We start from the raw sequence: 15225 nt of genomic DNA, 5'->3' as shown, positions 1-15225 counted from the left end.
TTATCTCTCTAGACCTGTCAACTCACTGTGTCTTTGTCTAGACCTGTCAACTCACTGTCCTTATCTCTCTAGACCTGTCAACTTACTGTCCTTATCTCTCTAGACCTGCAAACTCACTGTGTCTCTCTCTAGACCTGTCAACTCATTGTGTCTCTGTCTACACCTGTCAACTCACTGTGTCTCTGTCTAGACCTGTCAACTCACTGTCCTTATCTCTCTAGACCTGTCAACTCACTGTGTCTCTGTCTAGACCTGTCAACTCACTGTGCTTCGCCCCCTAGACCTGTCAACTCACTGTTCTTCTCTCTCTAGACCTGTCCACTCACTGTCCTTCTCTCTCTAGACCTGTCAACTCACTGTCCTTATCTCTCTAGACCTGTCAACTCATTTTGTCTCTGTCTAGACCTGTCAACTCACTGTGTCTCTGTCAGGACCTGTCAACTCACTGTGCTTCGCCCCCTAGACCTGTCAACTCACTGTGCTTCTCTCTCTAGACCTGTCCACTCACTGTCCTTATCTCTCTAGACCTGTCAACTCACTGTGTCTCTGTCTAGACCTGTCAACTCACTGTGTGTCTGTCTAGACCTGTCAACTCACTGTGCTTCTCTCTCTAGACCTGTCAACTCATTGTGTCTCTGTCTAGACCTGTCAACTCACTGTCCTTATCTCTCTAGACCTGTCAACTCACTGTCCGTATCTCTCTAGACCTGTCAACTCACTGTGCTTCGCCCCTAGACCTGTCAACTCACTGTGTCTCTCTCTCTAGACCTGTCCACTCACTGTCCTTCTCTCTCTAGACCTGTCAACTCACTGTCCTTATCTCTCTAGACCTGTCAACTCATTGTGTCTCTGTCTAGACCTGTCAACTCACTGTGTCTCTGTCTAGACCTGTCAACTCACTGTGTCTCTGTCTAGACCTGTCAACTCACTGTGTCTCTGTCTAGACCTGTCAACTCACTGTGCTTCTCTCTCTAGACCTGTCAACTCACTGTCGTTATTTCTCTAGCCCTGTCAACTCACTGTGTCTCTGTCTACACCTGTCAACTCACTGTGTCTCTGTCTACACCTGTCAACTCACTGTGTCCTTATCTCTCTACACCTGTCAACTCACTGTCCTTATCTCTCCGAGACCTGTCAACTCACTGTCCTTCTCTCTCTAGACCTGTCAACTCACTGTCCGTATCTCTCTAGACCTGTCAACTCACTGTCCTTATCTCTCTAGACCTGTCAACTCACTGTGCTTATCTCTCTAGACATGTCAACTCACTGTCGTTATCTCTCTAGAACTGTCAACTCACTGTGCTTCTCCCCCTAGACCTGTCAGCTCACTGTGCTTCTCTCTCTAGACCTGTCAACTCACTGTCCTTCTCTCTCTAGACCTGTCAACTCACTGTCCTTATCTCTCTAGACCTGTCAACTCAATGTGTCTCTGTCTAGACCTGTCAACTCACTGTGTCTCTCTCTCTAGACCTGTCAACTCATTGTGTCTCTGTCTAGACCTGTCAACTCACTGTGTCTCTGTCTAGACCTGTCAACTCACTGTGTCTCTGTCTACACCTGTCAACGCACTGTTCTTATCTCTCTAGACCTGTCAATTCACTGTCCTTATCTCTCTAGACCTGTCAACTCACTGTGTCTTTGTCTAGACCTGTCAACTCACTGTCCTTATCTCTCTAGACCTGTCAACTCACTGTGTCTCTCTCTCTAAACCTGTCAACTCATTGTGTCTCTGTCTAGACCTGTCAACTCACTGTGTCTCTGTCTACACCTGTCAACGCACTGTTCTTATCTCTCTAGACCTGTCAACTCACTGTCCTTATCTCTCTAGACCTGTCAACTCATTGTGTCTCTGTCTACACCTATCAACTCACTGTGTCTCTGTCTAGACCTGTCAACTCACTGTCCTTATCTCTCTAGACCTGTCAACTCACTGTGTCTCTGTCTAGACCTGTCAACTCACTGTGCTTCGCCCCCTAGACCTGTCAACTCACTGTTCTTCTCTCTCTAGACCTGTCCACTCACTGTCCTTATCTCTCTAGATCTGTCAACTCATTTTGTCTCTGTCTAGACCTGTCAACTCACTGTGTCTCTGTCAGGACCTGTCAACTCACTGTGCTTCGCCCCCTAGACCTGTCAACTCACTGTGCTTCTCTCTCTAGACCTGTCCACTCACTGTCCTTATCTCTCTAGACCTGTCAACTCACTGTGTCTCTGTCTAGACCTGTCAACTCACTGTGTCTCTGTCTAGACCTGTCAACTCACTGTGCTTATCTCTCTAGACCTGTCAACTCATTGTGTCTCTGTCTAGACCTGTCAACTCACTGTCCGTATCTCTCTAGACCTGTCAACTCACTGTCCTTATCTCTCTAGACCTGTCAACTCACTGTGCTTCTCTCTCTAGACCTGTAAACTCACTGTGCTTATCTCTCTAGACCTGTCAACTCACTATGTCTCTGTCTAGACCTGTCAGCTCACTGTGCTTATCTCTCTAGACCTGTCAACTCACTGTGTCTCTGTCTAGACCTGTCAACTCACTGTGTCTCTGTCTAGACCTGTCAACTCACTGTGCTTCTCTCTCTAGACCTGTCAACTCACTGTCCTTATCTCTCTAGACCTGTCAACTTACTGTTCTTCTCTCTCTAGACCTGTCAACTCACTGTCCTTATCTCTCTAGACATGTCAACTCACTGTGTCTCTGTATAGACCTGTCAACTCACTGTCCTTCTCTCTCTAGACCTGTCAACTCACTGTCCGTATCTCTCTAGACCTTTCAACTCACTGTGCTTATCTCTCTAGACCTGTCAACTCACTGTGCTTCTCCCCCTAGACCTGTCAACTCACTGTGCTTCTCTCTCTAGACCTGTCAACTCATTGTTTCTCTGTCTACACCTGTCATCTCACTGTGTCTCTGTCTAGACCTGTCAACTCACTGTCCTTATCTCTCTAGACCTGTCAACTCACTGTGTCTCTGTCTAGACCTGTCAACTCACTGTGCTTCTCCCCCTAGACCTGTCAACTCACTGTGCTTCTCTCTCTAGACCTGTCAACTCACTGTCCTTATCTCTCTAGACCTGTAAACTCACTGTGCTTATCTCTCTAGACCTGTCAACTCACTGTGCTTATCTCTCTAGACCTGTCAACTCACTGTGTCTCTGTCTAGACCTGTCAACTCACTGTGCTTCTCCCCCTAGACCTGTCAACTCACTGTGCTTCTCTCTCTAGACCTGTCAACTCACTGTCCTTATCTCTCTAGACCTGTCAACTTACTGTTCTTCTCTCTCTAGACCTGTCAACTCACTGTCGTTATCTCTCTATCCCTGTCAACTCACTGTGTCTCTGTCTACACCTGTCAACTCACTGTGTCTCTGTCTACACCTGTCAACTCACTGTGTCCTTATCTCTCTACACCTGTCAACTCACTGTCCTTATCTCTCCGAGACCTGTCAACTCACTGTCCTTCTCTCTCTAGACCTGTCAACTCACTGTCCTTATCTCTCTAGACCTGTCAACTCACTGTCCTTATCTCTCTAGACCTGTCAACTCACTGTGTCTCTGTAAAGACCTGTCAACTCAATGTCCTTCTCTCTCTAGACCTGTCAACTCACTGTCCGTATCTCTCTACACCTGTCAACTCACTGTGTCCTTATCTCTCTAGACCTGTCAACTCACTGTCCTTATCTCTCTAGACCTGTCAACTTACTGTGTCTCTGTCTAGACCTGTCAACTCACTGTGCTTCTCCCCCTAAACCTGTCAACTCACTGTGCTTCTCTCTCTAGACCTGTCAACTCACTGTGCTTCTCTCTCTAGACCTGTCAACTCACTGTCCTTATCTCTCTAGACCTGTCAACTCACTGTCCTTCTCTCTCTAGACCTGTCAACTCACTGTCCTTATCTCTCTAGACCTGTCAACGCACTGTCCTTATCTCTCTAGACCTGTCAACTCGCTGTCCTTATCTCTCTAGACCTGTCAACTCACTGTCCTTATCTCTCTAGACCTGTAAACTCACTGTCCGTATCTCTCTAGACCTGTCAACTCACTGTCCTTATCTCTCTAGACCTGTCAACTCACTGTGTCTCTGTCTAGACCTGTCAACTCACTGTGCTTCTCTCTCTAGACCTGTCAACTCACTGTCCTTATCTCTCTTGACCTGTCAACTCATTGTGTCTCTGTCTAGACCTGTCAACTCACTGTGTCTCTGTCTACACCTGTCAACTCACTGTGTCCTTATTTCTCTACACCTGTCAACTCACTGTCCTTCTCTCTCTAGACCTGTCAACTCACTGCCCTTATCTCTCTAGACCTGTCAACTCACTGTCCTTATCTCTCTAGACCTGTCAACTCACTGTCCATATCTCTCTAGACCTGTCAACTCACTGTCCTTATCTCTCTAGACCTGTAAACTCACTGTGCTTATCTCTCTAGACCTGTCAACTCACTGTGCTTATCTCTCTAGACCTGTCAACTCACTGTGTCTCTGTCTAGACCTGTCAACTCACTGTGCTTCTCCCCCTAGACCTGTCAACTCACTGTGCTTCTCTCTCTAGACCTGTCAACTCACTGTCCTTATCTCTCTAGACCTGTCAACTTACTGTTCTTCTCTCTCTAGACCTGTCAACTCACTGTCGTTATCTCTCTATCCCTGTCAACTCACTGTGTCTCTGTCTACACCTGTCAACTCACTGTGTCTCTGTCTACACCTGTCAACTCACTGTGTCCTTATCTCTCTACACCTGTCAACTCACTGTCCTTATCTCTCCGAGACCTGTCAACTCACTGTCCTTATCTCTCTAGACCTGTCAACTTACTGTTCTTCTCTCTCTATACCTGTCAACTCACTGTCGTTATCTCTCTATCCCTGTCAACTCACTGTGTCTCTGTCTACACCTGTCAACTCACTGTGTCTCTGTCTACACCTGTCAACTCACTGTGTCCTTATCTCTCTAGACCTGTCAACTCACTGTGTCTCTGTCTAGACCTGTCAACTCACTGTGCTTCTCCCCCTAGACCTGTCAACTCACTGTGCTTCTCTCTCTAGACCTGTCAACTCACTGTCCTTATCTCTCTAGACCTGTCAACTTACTGTTCTTCTCTCTCTAGACCTGTCAACTCACTGTCGTTATCTCTCTATCCCTGTCAACTCACTGTGTCTCTGTCTACACCTGTCAACTCACTGTGTCTCTGTCTACACCTGTCAACTCACTGTGTCCTTATCTCTCTACACCTGTCAACTCACTGTCCTTATCTCTCCGAGACCTGTCAACTCACTGTCCTTCTCTCTCTAGACCTGTCAACTCACTGTCCTTATCTCTCTAGACCTGTCAACTCACTGTGTCTCTGTCTAGACCTGTCAACTCAATGTCCTTCTCTCTCTAGACCTGTCAACTCACTGTCCTTATCTCTCTAGACCTGTCAACTCACTGTGCTTATCTCTCTAGACATGTCAACTCACTGTCCGTATCTCTCTAGACCTGTCAACTCACTGTCCTTATCTCTCTAGACCTGTCAACTCACTGTGCTTATCTCTCTAGACATGTCAACTCACTGTCGTTATCTCTCTAGAACTGTCAACTCACTGTGCTTCTCCCCCTAGACCTGTCAACTCACTGTGCTTCTCTTTCTAGACCTGTCAACTCACTGTCCTTATCTCTCTATACCTGTCAACTCATTGTGTCTCTGTCTACACCTGTCAACTCACTGTGTCTCTGTCTAGACCTGTCAACTCACTGTCCTTATCTCTCTAGACCTGTCAACTCACTGTCCTTCTCTCTCTAGACCTGTCAACACACTATCCTTATCTCTCTAGACCTGTCAACTCACTGTCCTTATTTCTCTAGACCTGTCAACTCACTGTGTCTCTGTCTAGACCTGTCAACTCACTGTCCTTATCTCTCTAGACCTGTCAACTCACTGTCCTTATCTCTCTAGACCTGTCAACTCACTGTGTCTCTGTCTAGACCTGTCAACTCCCTGTGCTTCGCCCCCTAGACCTGTCAACTCACTGTGCTTCTCTCTCTAGACCTGTCCACTCACTGTCCTTCTCTCTCTAGACCTGTCAACTCACTGTCCTTCTCTCTCTAGACCTGTCAACTCATTGTGTCTCTGTCTAGACCTGTCAACTCACTGTGTCTCTGTCTACACCTGTCAACTCACTGTGTCCTTATCTCTCTAGACCTGTCAACTCATTGTGTCTCTGTCTAGACCTGTCAACTCACTCTGTCTCTGTCTACACCTGTCAACTCACTGTGTCCTTATTTCTCTACACCTGTCAACTCACTGCCGTTATCTCTCTAGAACTGTCACCTCACTGTCCTTATCTCTCTAGACCTGTCAACTCACTGTCCATATCTCTCTAGACCTGTCAACTCACTGTCCTTATCTCTCTAGACCTGTAAACTCACTGTGCTTATCTCTCTAGACCTGTCAACTCACTGTGCTTATCTCTCTAGACCTGTCAACTCACTGTCCTTATCTCTCTAGACCTGTAAACTCACTGTGCTTATCTCTCTAGACCTGTCAACTCACTGTGCTTCTCCCCCTAGACCTGTCAACTCACTGTGCTTCTCCCCCTAGACCTGTCAACTCACTGTGCTTCTCTCTCTAGACCTGTCAACTTACTGTTCTTCTCTCTCTATCCCTGTCAACTCACTGTGTCTCTGTCTACACCTGTCAACTCACTGTGTCTCTTTCTACACCTGTCAACTCACTGTGTCTCTGTCTACACCTGTCAACTCACTGTGTCCTTATCTCTCTACACCTGTCAACTCGCTGTGTCCTTATCTCTCTACACCTGTCAACTCACTGTCCTTATCTCCCTAGACCTGTCAACTCACTGTCCTTCTCTCTCTAGACCTGTCAACTCACTGTCCTTATCTCTCTAGACCTGTCAACTCACTGTCCTTATCTCTCTAGACCTGTCAACTCACTGTGTCTCTGTCTACACCTGTCAACTCACTGTCCTTCTCTCTCTAGACCTGTCAACTCACTGTCCGTATCTCTCTAGACCTGTCAACTCACTGTCCTTATCTCTCTAGACCTGTCAACTCACTGTGCTTATCTCTCTAGACCTGTCAACTCACTGTCCTTATCTCTCTAGACCTGTCAGCTCACTGTGCTTCTCTCTCTAGACCTGTCAACTCACTGTCCTTCTCTCTCTAGACCTGTCAACTCACTGTCCTTATCTCTCTAGACCTGTCAACTCAATGTGTCTCTGTCTAGACCTGTCAACTCACTGTGTCTCTCTCTCTAGACCTGTCAACTCATTGTGTCTCTGTCTAGACCTGTCAACTCACTGTGTCTCTGTCTAGACCTGTCAACTCACTGTGTCTCTGTCTACACCTGTCAACGCACTGTTCTTATCTCTCTAGACCTGTCAATTCACTGTCCTTATCTCTCTAGACCTGTCAACTCACTGTGTCTTTGTCTAGACCTGTCAACTCACTGTCCTTATCTCTCTAGACCTGTCAACTTACTGTCCTTATCTCTCTAGACCTGCAAACTCACTGTGTCTCTCTCTAGACCTGTCAACTCATTGTGTCTCTGTCTACACCTGTCAACTCACTGTGTCTCTGTCTAGACCTGTCAACTCACTGTCCTTATCTCTCTAGACCTGTCAACTCACTGTGTCTCTGTCTAGACCTGTCAACTCACTGTGCTTCGCCCCCTAGACCTGTCAACTCACTGTTCTTCTCTCTCTAGACCTGTCCACTCACTGTCCTTCTCTCTCTAGACCTGTCAACTCACTGTCCTTATCTCTCTAGACCTGTCAACTCATTTTGTCTCTGTCTAGACCTGTCAACTCACTGTGTCTCTGTCAGGACCTGTCAACTCACTGTGCTTCGCCCCCTAGACCTGTCAACTCACTGTGCTTCTCTCTCTAGACCTGTCCACTCACTGTCCTTATCTCTCTAGACCTGTCAACTCACTGTGTCTCTGTCTAGACCTGTCAACTCACTGTGTGTCTGTCTAGACCTGTCAACTCACTGTGCTTCTCTCTCTAGACCTGTCAACTCATTGTGTCTCTGTCTAGACCTGTCAACTCACTGTCCTTATCTCTCTAGACCTGTCAACTCACTGTCCGTATCTCTCTAGACCTGTCAACTCACTGTGCTTCGCCCCTAGACCTGTCAACTCACTGTGTCTCTCTCTCTAGACCTGTCCACTCACTGTCCTTCTCTCTCTAGACCTGTCAACTCACTGTCCTTATCTCTCTAGACCTGTCAACTCATTGTGTCTCTGTCTAGACCTGTCAACTCACTGTGTCTCTGTCTAGACCTGTCAACTCACTGTGTCTCTGTCTAGACCTGTCAACTCACTGTGTCTCTGTCTAGACCTGTCAACTCACTGTGCTTCTCTCTCTAGACCTGTCAACTCACTGTCGTTATTTCTCTAGCCCTGTCAACTCACTGTGTCTCTGTCTACACCTGTCAACTCACTGTGTCTCTGTCTACACCTGTCAACTCACTGTGTCCTTATCTCTCTACACCTGTCAACTCACTGTCCTTATCTCTCCGAGACCTGTCAACTCACTGTCCTTCTCTCTCTAGACCTGTCAACTCACTGTCCGTATCTCTCTAGACCTGTCAACTCACTGTCCTTATCTCTCTAGACCTGTCAACTCACTGTGCTTATCTCTCTAGACATGTCAACTCACTGTCGTTATCTCTCTAGAACTGTCAACTCACTGTGCTTCTCCCCCTAGACCTGTCAGCTCACTGTGCTTCTCTCTCTAGACCTGTCAACTCACTGTCCTTCTCTCTCTAGACCTGTCAACTCACTGTCCTTATCTCTCTAGACCTGTCAACTCAATGTGTCTCTGTCTAGACCTGTCAACTCACTGTGTCTCTCTCTCTAGACCTGTCAACTCATTGTGTCTCTGTCTAGACCTGTCAACTCACTGTGTCTCTGTCTAGACCTGTCAACTCACTGTGTCTCTGTCTACACCTGTCAACGCACTGTTCTTATCTCTCTAGACCTGTCAATTCACTGTCCTTATCTCTCTAGACCTGTCAACTCACTGTGTCTTTGTCTAGACCTGTCAACTCACTGTCCTTATCTCTCTAGACCTGTCAACTCACTGTGTCTCTCTCTCTAAACCTGTCAACTCATTGTGTCTCTGTCTAGACCTGTCAACTCACTGTGTCTCTGTCTACACCTGTCAACGCACTGTTCTTATCTCTCTAGACCTGTCAACTCACTGTCCTTATCTCTCTAGACCTGTCAACTCATTGTGTCTCTGTCTACACCTATCAACTCACTGTGTCTCTGTCTAGACCTGTCAACTCACTGTCCTTATCTCTCTAGACCTGTCAACTCACTGTGTCTCTGTCTAGACCTGTCAACTCACTGTGCTTCGCCCCCTAGACCTGTCAACTCACTGTTCTTCTCTCTCTAGACCTGTCCACTCACTGTCCTTATCTCTCTAGATCTGTCAACTCATTTTGTCTCTGTCTAGACCTGTCAACTCACTGTGTCTCTGTCAGGACCTGTCAACTCACTGTGCTTCGCCCCCTAGACCTGTCAACTCACTGTGCTTCTCTCTCTAGACCTGTCCACTCACTGTCCTTATCTCTCTAGACCTGTCAACTCACTGTGTCTCTGTCTAGACCTGTCAACTCACTGTGTCTCTGTCTAGACCTGTCAACTCACTGTGCTTATCTCTCTAGACCTGTCAACTCATTGTGTCTCTGTCTAGACCTGTCAACTCACTGTCCGTATCTCTCTAGACCTGTCAACTCACTGTCCTTATCTCTCTAGACCTGTCAACTCACTGTGCTTCTCTCTCTAGACCTGTAAACTCACTGTGCTTATCTCTCTAGACCTGTCAACTCACTATGTCTCTGTCTAGACCTGTCAGCTCACTGTGCTTATCTCTCTAGACCTGTCAACTCACTGTGTCTCTGTCTAGACCTGTCAACTCACTGTGTCTCTGTCTAGACCTGTCAACTCACTGTGCTTCTCTCTCTAGACCTGTCAACTCACTGTCCTTATCTCTCTAGACCTGTCAACTTACTGTTCTTCTCTCTCTAGACCTGTCAACTCACTGTCCTTATCTCTCTAGACATGTCAACTCACTGTGTCTCTGTATAGACCTGTCAACTCACTGTCCTTCTCTCTCTAGACCTGTCAACTCACTGTCCGTATCTCTCTAGACCTTTCAACTCACTGTGCTTATCTCTCTAGACCTGTCAACTCACTGTGCTTCTCCCCCTAGACCTGTCAACTCACTGTGCTTCTCTCTCTAGACCTGTCAACTCATTGTTTCTCTGTCTACACCTGTCATCTCACTGTGTCTCTGTCTAGACCTGTCAACTCACTGTCCTTATCTCTCTAGACCTGTCAACTCACTGTGTCTCTGTCTAGACCTGTCAACTCACTGTCCTTATCTCTCTAGACCTGTCAACTCACTGTGTCTCTGTCTAGACCTGTCAACTCACTGTGCTTCTCCCCCTAGACCTGTCAACTCACTGTGCTTCTCTCTCTAGACCTGTCAACTCACTGTCCTTATCTCTCTAGACCTGTAAACTCACTGTGCTTATCTCTCTAGACCTGTCAACTCACTGTGCTTATCTCTCTAGACCTGTCAACTCACTGTGTCTCTGTCTAGACCTGTCAACTCACTGTGCTTCTCCCCCTAGACCTGTCAACTCACTGTGCTTCTCTCTCTAGACCTGTCAACTCACTGTCCTTATCTCTCTAGACCTGTCAACTTACTGTTCTTCTCTCTCTAGACCTGTCAACTCACTGTCGTTATCTCTCTATCCCTGTCAACTCACTGTGTCTCTGTCTACACCTGTCAACTCACTGTGTCTCTGTCTACACCTGTCAACTCACTGTGTCCTTATCTCTCTACACCTGTCAACTCACTGTCCTTATCTCTCCGAGACCTGTCAACTCACTGTCCTTCTCTCTCTAGACCTGTCAACTCACTGTCCTTATCTCTCTAGACCTGTCAACTCACTGTCCTTATCTCTCTAGACCTGTCAACTCACTGTGTCTCTGTAAAGACCTGTCAACTCAATGTCCTTCTCTCTCTAGACCTGTCAACTCACTGTCCGTATCTCTCTACACCTGTCAACTCACTGTGTCCTTATCTCTCTAGACCTGTCAACTCACTGTCCTTATCTCTCTAGACCTGTCAACTTACTGTGTCTCTGTCTAGACCTGTCAACTCACTGTGCTTCTCCCCCTAAACCTGTCAACTCACTGTGCTTCTCTCTCTAGACCTGTCAACTCACTGTCCTTATCTCTCTAGACCTGTCAACTCACTGTCCTTCTCTCTCTAGACCTGTCAACTCACTGTCCTTATCTCTCTAGACCTGTCAACGCACTGTCCTTATCTCTCTAGACCTGTCAACTCGCTGTCCTTATCTCTCTAGACCTGTCAACTCACTGTCCTTATCTCTCTAGACCTGTAAACTCACTGTCCGTATCTCTCTAGACCTGTCAACTCACTGTCCTTATCTCTCTAGACCTGTCAACTCACTGTGTCTCTGTCTAGACCTGTCAACTCACTGTGCTTCTCCCCCTAGACCTGTCAACTCACTGTGCTTCTCTCTCTAGACCTGTCAACTCACTGTCCTTCTCTCTCTAGACCTGTCAACTCACTGTCCTTATCTCTCTAGACCTGTCAACTTACTGTTCTTCTCTCTCTAGACCTGTCAACTCACTGTCCTTATCTCTCTAGACATGTCAACTCACTGTGTCTCTGTATAGACCTGTCAACTCACTGTCCTTCTCTCTCTAGACCTGTCAACTCACTGTCCGTATCTCTCTAGACCTTTCAACTCACTGTGCTTATCTCTCTAGACCTGTCAACTCACTGTGCTTCTCCCCCTAGACCTGTCAACTCACTGTGCTTCTCTCTCTAGACCTGTCAACTCATTGTTTCTCTGTCTACACCTGTCATCTCACTGTGTCTCTGTCTAGACCTGTCAACTCACTGTCCTTATCTCTCTAGACCTGTCAACTCACTGTGTCTCTGTCTAGACCTGTCAACTCACTGTGCTTCTCCCCCTAGACCTGTCAACTCACTGTGCTTCTCTCTCTAGACCTGTCAACTCACTGTCCTTATCTCTCTAGACCTGTAAACTCACTGTGCTTATCTCTCTAGACCTGTCAACTCACTGTGCTTATCTCTCTAGACCTGTCAACTCACTGTGTCTCTGTCTAGACCTGTCAACTCACTGTGCTTCTCCCCCTAGACCTGTCAACTCACTGTGCTTCTCTCTCTAGACCTGTCAACTCACTGTCCTTATCTCTCTAGACCTGTCAACTTACTGTTCTTCTCTCTCTAGACCTGTCAACTCACTGTCGTTATCTCTCTATCCCTGTCAACTCACTGTGTCTCTGTCTACACCTGTCAACTCACTGTGTCTCTGTCTACACCTGTCAACTCACTGTGTCCTTATCTCTCTACACCTGTCAACTCACTGTCCTTATCTCTCCGAGACCTGTCAACTCACTGTCCTTCTCTCTCTAGACCTGTCAACTCACTGTCCTTATCTCTCTAGACCTGTCAACTCACTGTCCTTATCTCTCTAGACCTGTCAACTCACTGTGTCTCTGTAAAGACCTGTCAACTCAATGTCCTTCTCTCTCTAGACCTGTCAACTCACTGTCCGTATCTCTCTACACCTGTCAACTCACTGTGTCCTTATCTCTCTAGACCTGTCAACTCACTGTCCTTATCTCTCTAGACCTGTCAACTTACTGTGTCTCTGTCTAGACCTGTCAACTCACTGTGCTTCTCCCCCTAAACCTGTCAACTCACTGTGCTTCTCTCTCTAGACCTGTCAACTCACTGTCCTTATCTCTCTAGACCTGTCAACTCACTGTCCTTCTCTCTCTAGACCTGTCAACTCACTGTCCTTATCTCTCTAGACCTGTCAACGCACTGTCCTTATCTCTCTAGACCTGTCAACTCGCTGTCCTTATCTCTCTAGACCTGTCAACTCACTGTCCTTATCTCTCTAGACCTGTAAACTCACTGTCCGTATCTCTCTAGACCTGTCAACTCACTGTCCTTATCTCTCTAGACCTGTCAACTCACTGTGTCTCTGTCTAGACCTGTCAACTCACTGTGCTTCTCCCCCTAGACCTGTCAACTCACTGTGCTTCTCTCTCTAGACCTGTCAACTCACTGTCCTTATCTCTCTTGACCTGTCAACTCATTGTGTCTCTGTCTAGACCTGTCAACTCACTGTGTCTCTGTCTACACCTGTCAACTCACTGTGTCCTTATTTCTCTACACCTGTCAACTCACTGTCCTTCTCTCTCTAGACCTGTCAACTCACTGCCCTTATCTCTCTAGACCTGTCAACTCACTGTCCTTATCTCTCTAGACCTGTCAACTCACTGTCCATATCTCTCTAGACCTGTCAACTCACTGTCCTTATCTCTCTAGACCTGTAAACTCACTGTGCTTATCTCTCTAGACCTGTCAACTCACTGTGCTTATCTCTCTAGACCTGTCAACTCACTGTGTCTCTGTCTAGACCTGTCAACTCACTGTGCTTCTCCCCCTAGACCTGTCAACTCACTGTGCTTCTCTCTCTAGACCTGTCAACTCACTGTCCTTATCTCTCTAGACCTGTCAACTTACTGTTCTTCTCTCTCTAGACCTGTCAACTCACTGTCGTTATCTCTCTATCCCTGTCAACTCACTGTGTCTCTGTCTACACCTGTCAACTCACTGTGTCTCTGTCTACACCTGTCAACTCACTGTGTCCTTATCTCTCTACACCTGTCAACTCACTGTCCTTATCTCTCCGAGACCTGTCAACTCACTGTCCTTCTCTCTCTAGACCTGTCAACTCACTGTCCTTATCTCTCTAGACCTGTCAACTCACTGTGTCTCTGTCTAGACCTGTCAACTCAATGTCCTTCTCTCTCTAGACCTGTCAACTCACTGTCCTTATCTCTCTAGACCTGTCAACTCACTGTGCTTATCTCTCTAGACATGTCAACTCACTGTCCGTATCTCTCTAGACCTGTCAACTCACTGTCCTTATCTCTCTAGACCTGTCAACTCACTGTGCTTATCTCTCTAGACATGTCAACTCACTGTCGTTATCTCTCTAGAACTGTCAACTCACTGTGCTTCTCCCCCTAGACCTGTCAACTCACTGTGCTTCTCTTTCTAGACCTGTCAACTCACTGTCCTTATCTCTCTATACCTGTCAACTCATTGTGTCTCTGTCTACACCTGTCAACTCACTGTGTCTCTGTCTAGACCTGTCAACTCACTGTCCTTATCTCTCTAGACCTGTCAACTCACTGTCCTTCTCTCTCTAGACCTGTCAACACACTATCCTTATCTCTCTAGACCTGTCAACTCACTGTCCTTATTTCTCTAGACCTGTCAACTCACTGTGTCTCTGTCTAGACCTGTCAACTCACTGTCCTTATCTCTCTAGACCTGTCAACTCACTGTCCTTATCTCTCTAGACCTGTCAACTCACTGTGTCTCTGTCTAGACCTGTCAACTCCCTGTGCTTCGCCCCCTAGACCTGTCAACTCACTGTGCTTCTCTCTCTAGACCTGTCCACTCACTGTCCTTCTCTCTCTAGACCTGTCAACTCACTGTCCTTCTCTCTCTAGACCTGTCAACTCATTGTGTCTCTGTCTAGACCTGTCAACTCACTGTGTCTCTGTCTACACCTGTCAACTCACTGTGTCCTTATCTCTCTAGACCTGTCAACTCATGGTGTCTCTGTCTAGACCTGTCAACTCCACTCTGTCTCTGTCTACACCTGTCAACTCACTGTGTCCTTATTTCTCTACACCTGTCACTCACTGCCGTTATCTCTCTAGAAACTGTCACCTCACTGTCCTTATCTCTCTAGACCTGTCAACTCACTGTCCATATCTCTCTAGACCTGTCAACTCACTGTCCTTATCTCTCTAGACCTGTAAACTCACTGTGCTTATCTCTCTAGACCTGTCAACTCACTGTGCTTATCTCTCTAGACCTGTCAACTCACTGTCCTTATCTCTCTAGACCTGTAAACTTCACTGTGCTTATCTCTCTAGACCTGTCAACTCACTGTGCTTCTCCCCTAGACCTGTAACTCACTGTGCTTCTCCCCTAGACCTGTCAACTCACTGTGTCTTCTCTCTCTAGACCTGTCAATCTTACTGTTCTTCTCTCTCTATCCCTGTCAACTCACTGTGCTTCTCTGCTCTACACCTGTCAACTCACTGTTGTCTCTTCTAACCCTGTCAC

Source organism: Oncorhynchus kisutch, linkage group LG15, assembly GCF_002021735.2.
Source record: "Oncorhynchus kisutch isolate 150728-3 linkage group LG15, Okis_V2, whole genome shotgun sequence".
NCBI classification, from domain to species: domain Eukaryota; kingdom Metazoa; phylum Chordata; class Actinopteri; order Salmoniformes; family Salmonidae; genus Oncorhynchus; species Oncorhynchus kisutch.
This window is presented reverse-complemented; position numbering follows the sequence as displayed.